This window comes from Paramormyrops kingsleyae, chromosome 1 (genome assembly GCF_048594095.1).
Source record: "Paramormyrops kingsleyae isolate MSU_618 chromosome 1, PKINGS_0.4, whole genome shotgun sequence".
Classification (NCBI taxonomy): domain Eukaryota; kingdom Metazoa; phylum Chordata; class Actinopteri; order Osteoglossiformes; family Mormyridae; genus Paramormyrops; species Paramormyrops kingsleyae.
Genome location: NC_132797.1, coordinates 39174888 through 39180396, shown reverse-complemented (window position 1 = coordinate 39180396; position 5509 = coordinate 39174888). Strand labels below are relative to the sequence as shown.

General features: G+C 39.0%; 1 long non-coding RNA gene across 1 annotated transcript; it reads right to left on the bottom strand.

Moving 5' to 3' along the window:
- Positions 1-2652: 2652 nt before the first annotated feature.
- On the bottom strand, positions 2653-4922 carry LOC111859053 (uncharacterized). The gene is made up of 3 exons (XR_002841731.1): positions 4861-4922; positions 4329-4427; positions 2653-2846 (listed from the first exon to the last, which is right to left on the bottom strand). It is a non-coding gene; the product is annotated as an uncharacterized lncRNA (long non-coding RNA).
- Between the last annotated feature and the right edge of the window lie 587 nt (positions 4923-5509).

Sequence of the window (5509 nt, the reverse complement as noted above, 5' to 3'; positions counted from 1 at the left end):
GTACAGCCTGAGCAGGTCTTGAACAGACATAAGATGCAGTTCCAGGAAGGTCAGTATGTTGTCTGTTACAGCTGATTATAATCCAGCTAATACATCACAACAAATAAAATTCAAATACATTTGTGTAAATGTGAAAATTTTCTTTTTACAAGGTTAATTTGGCATGCAAATATCTTGAGCTTGAGTTTGTCTTGTCTGTATTGCCATATGATACATGTATCTACCCTGGTCAAAAATTCCCCGTTTCATCCACAATTTTGTTTATTTTCCTCTCCCTCACAATCATGGAGCACCGTGAAAACTAGAAAGAAATAAAGTAGTTTCACTAGTACATATGACATCCATTTCAGACATTTATTTTAACACAAGTGCTTCACAAAGTTAACCAGCTGTTACGATCTGTATAACAGACTTCGGGAGTGACCCAGGCCAAAACAACAAACAAAACAGCTAACGAACATGTCCCGAAACTAATCTACCCCCAAGTGTAACAAAAGGAAACAAAATAACAACACTAAACTCTGACTCCCTACCCAAACATACAGTAAACCACGTCACGCAAGAAACAAAAAGGCAGTCACTCCTTACACCTGGCACAAACACATACAGCAAGCACACAAAAACACAAGCAACGGTACCGAAGGGAGAAGGCAAAGAGAGTAGTCGAAAACAAGCGAGAGATCAAAGAAACCAGAAAACAAATCAAACCAAAGCGAAAGTACCGAAGGGCGAAGCGAGAAATCAAAATCCGAAAAACAAAACTGTCATACACAGATAATCAAAAATCAATAAGCAAACCAAATACAATCCAAACAATGAGCAGAGCTCCTTAGGTGCGTGAGCTGTGTCCTTTTCTTCGCAGGACCCGGAAATGATGAGAGGCGCATCGGAGGAGTTGTGGGCGGGGTCAGGTTGGGGAGGCGGAGCCAAGATGCATGGCGGACAAGCTGCCGATGACAAGGCCTGTGGGTGGAGCTGAAGATGCAGCTGGCGAATGGCGACGAGGGCGGGAAGTCTGCCAGGACCTCCTGCAAACACTTATGGCACGTAACACAGCATAAATTTACCATGTACGCCTTGTAAAACCAGCAGTACAAAGGTATGACGATCTGCCGTGGTATAGTTCCCTCTTATCTCTCCCGCTGAACCGCACAGCTTTTCGATTAACAAGTTCCGGTCCACTAACCACTATTTTAATGGAAACATTTTCCTCAAGCAAGAAATTTATAAAAAGACTTGTAACTTATCTTATAAAATAAGGAAAAGGAAACAGACAGAAATAAATGTGACGGTCTCACACGCTGGCTTCCGTTGTTGTCATGGCAACCCACACAACCGCTTTTCAGTGTCAGTTACAATACACATACTGGTATTTAGTATCAGATTTTAGCTGTCTTCCATTTTTAATTCCAGTTCCATTTTGAAAATTGTAAACTGATGGGACAGTTGATTTTTTTTCTACTGAAATCCAAATACAAATAGTACTATATTTTTCAATGCATACTGTAGGTTGTTGTGTCATGGTTTGTTTTGATTAAAGTGCAGTCTGTGACGAAAACATTTTAGGATCATGTGATGAAATGTGTTCACTTGTATAGACATTATTTAGTGCTGACTTGGCAATATGTGTGCCTGCAGGAACAAGTACGAGAATAAATCTTGCAGAGGAATCAAGCAAGATTCAGTTTGATTCTTAGACAGCTAGATTTGGATTACCTCCGGGACATTGCTCAAGAAGAGCTTTTCTTGGCAACAATGGCATCATACCACCTAAACATCCCCCTGGAACTATTTAACAGTCTATGGGAGTTGATCATCACCCTTAGCTTGTCTATTCAATCTGCTGAAGAAGCATCAGTTAGGTTAATCAGTAATTCCAGATTTTCAGACCAAAATACGCAACCCCTCGTGAATCATGCAAATCCCTATTGCATGATAAGATGATAGAATGTCTGAATTGAATGTGTTATGGACATGCTTTTTAATTTGTCAAATTTAATTAGTCTGAAAAATTTTGTATTGACTTTCTTCTCTTCAGATTTAATATTGTGATATTTGGTGGGATTGATGATTTCTGAAGAAGGGTATGTCAATGTCCCATCTTGACAGAAGAAACCAAAAACAAATGTCTCACAGTGACAACATTAAATGATTTAGAATTAAGTTTTCCCAATCCTTTTTACATAGATCCTATATCATGATGCTGCTAATGGGCCATATTCTTTGTTCTATGCCATATGGTCTGTGCTTTCTAGAGGTCTTCACTATTGATTAATACCCTGGGCCCCACCAAAGCACAATGCATGAACACAGAAATTCTGCTAGAGTACGTGGTGATGAAGGGGTGGAAAACGTGGACATTGCCCGATTCATGTTCTCTGACAAAATTGTCCATAAAGTATGAGTAAAATAACATAGTAGGAAAAGTACAGGAAATATTAGTTTGCTGTCATTTCAGTATAAATATTACTTCAAGTGTACAAAGTCTACAAATGTACAATAGTTCAATTTAAATGCAGTTAGAGTAAGGGTTATATCACGAATACACTCAGACCCACTGATGGACAGATCATGGAGCCTTTATTAGCCCGGCAGAGAGAAACCGGTAACAGGGATCAGGCAGAGACGTAGTCATACAGGCAGGGTCGAAAGCCAGGAGATCAAGAAGAAACGGCAGGCACTGGGTCAGGATCCGGGAGAGGGTTGATTACTGGAGAATCCATCCAGACACACAGACAGGGCACACGGGGAACTCACAAGGAGGAAGAGCGAGGGGAGGAAGGGCAGGAGGGAGGTAGAGATGGGCTGGTGGGAGAATTGGACAGGACAAGCAGGGCGGAACGGAGCTAGACGGGAGACAGGGAGAATAACGCTCGGTAAGTTTCCGTACATGAAGCAATACCTCGCACCGGATTGCAGTTATTGTCGTGCTTATATCTAACATGGTTCCTAGGTCTATAGTATGAGTAAAGAGGGAGAACAAACATGAAAAACACTTGCAGTTTGATTTATTTTTTTTTATGGGAAAATTAAAGTTTATTACTGCAAAGATGTTTAAAAAGTCCTTTGTGCTGTAACTTGAGTGGAAGTCATAAATTGTCTAATCTAATTTTAAATAACTTCTAGTTGTGGAAAATTCTACATAAAAATGAAGAGGACATGAACATATGTAGGTGTAGTCTAACACTGCACAAAAAAACTAAAGTTATTTTTTCTCGCGCCTTATCATTATACTAGCATACCCCACATAAAGAAAATATTTTAGGTAATCTAAATGCTTTTTAAAAATTGTTTATATCATATGAAAGTCTGCACCACATCTGATTGCTGTTGCCATATTGTCCCTAAATTCACAGTAATTAACACAGTGGGAAATGTGATGGTACGTGTGCTTCAGTACTCAAAGTTAACAGGTGAATTTATTATAAAGCTTAAAATGTTTTCAGTATTTTATTATTTGAATTTTCAGCAATTAGTTTAAGTGGTTAACAGTATTAGTAGTAGAAGTAGTGCTGTACTAATGAAAATGGTAGAAACAACAGAACTAACACTGTTATGGCAGCAGTAGTTGTAACAGTAGTATTGGAGGTAGTAGGCGTAGTAGATTGAATTGTTCAAAAGCATAGTGCTAAATTTAGGTGAAAGAACAAATAAAAGTATACAAGCATAAGCTGTGAACCAAGCACAGTAATAAAAAATTAAGTAAAAAAGAGTGTATGAGTGCTTTGCTAAGGCACACCTACACCCCATCCCCAGCTACAAGGATTATCTGTTTTCTAGTTGCCATTCAAATGATTGTATGAGTCTCAACAAAGACATTTATCTCCCAGCTTCTTATGGGGTAAAGAACACTTACCCTCAAGCTCTTGTAGGAAATCTTGAAAGTTATATTATTTATTATTTTGTTCTATTGATTTTTTTTTTAAATTATTTCAGTGGTATTATGAGCTCAAGTCAATTATATTTAGATCAGGGGTGGGCACTTATCCAGAAAGGGCTGCTTGCTGGATATACTGGTTTTCAATGCAATACGGACAAACGGGGTTTATTCACTGGACAGGAGGCACACCAGGCAAAACGAGCACTAAACATCACATTACGACACCACAATGACAGATCTGGGAAGACTAACTCAGATGCGGACTAAATACACAGGACAAGCCAAAAAGAACAGGAAACAGGTGATGAAAATCAGGAATTAACACAAGGTAACGAGGTGGGCGTGGCACACACGAGGATCGGACGAGCTGGGTGTAACAGTGAGCATGCATGCCTTAGTTTGCCAGGCTTTGTCCTCATCCACAACTAAAGATCCCAACTGATAATACCTTTCCAGGTTACTCTCCCAGTCCCCACAGACACTTGCATGTAGTTCCAGTTCCACTGTTGGGTTCCTTTTGGCAAACAGGGCACTTTCCTTCTATTGACTGAAACAAAAAGACATAAGATTCATCACAGAATATTGAAAACAGTCTAAATGAACACAAGTTACTTTTTTGAACCCAGATATGAGAAGCAACTTACTTTCTTCTCAGAAACCTAAATATAGACAAGGAATTTACATTTTGAATAAATTACTTGTCATGCATGTTTCTAGAAAGGAGTTACAAGCAACAAGTAGACTTATTTTTACCTCTGGTTCAGAACCTGAAAGCGTGTCACATTCCAGGCAATTACATTGTTTTACATGAAGGGCAAGAAGCTGCAAAGGCATAACCTAAAAGAAATTCTAGCATTCAGCCTTTGGCATGACTGAAAACTCCTGGGCGACATAGGGAAGAGGTGCTAGATCAAATTCTTCCTGTAAAGCAACAATGTACAGTTTGGTTTCCCCCCCTCCAGAGGCACTTCTGATCGTACTTGCTGTGTATCCATCTGATTCAGGGGGTTCTACAGATAAATGCCGTCTTCCATTTCTGCCTGTTGAAAAATTACAAAAGTTATCGCAAATTTCACAGTAGGTTCAATCTACAATTCCCTTGCCACATGTAGTATATATATATACTGTATATACACACACACACACACACATACATACCAGCTGTTTTGTACAGAAGCCATCCTCCAGTGATTGTCCTCATCTTTGTATATGCACTTTTAAACAAGTTACAGACCTAAAATGTAAGTCTGCATTATGAATTTCTTTAATTTTGTGTGATAAAAAAAACACAGTTGCTTGATGAGAGGGTGTGTCAGAGGAAGAAGAAAGATCACCTCTGAATGAGTCATGTCCTCAGGCATGGACAGAGTTCTTTTCCCCAGACCAGCATGCATGTCCTGTAGGTCCTCATTTGGTGAAGGGATTATGTCACAATTTTTGTAAAAAAGAAAAACTTTAAATTAAATGGGTTCCACTGTTTGGCTGCCTTTGCTGGCTTATAAAAACTTAGTGAACTTCGTTTTCAGCCCCACCTAAAAAAATCCAGGGAAAGATCAGCAAAAAATGTTTTGCCATAAATAAACAATACTGTGCAGAATGCTCCAATAATGAAAATAAGATGAGATGAGA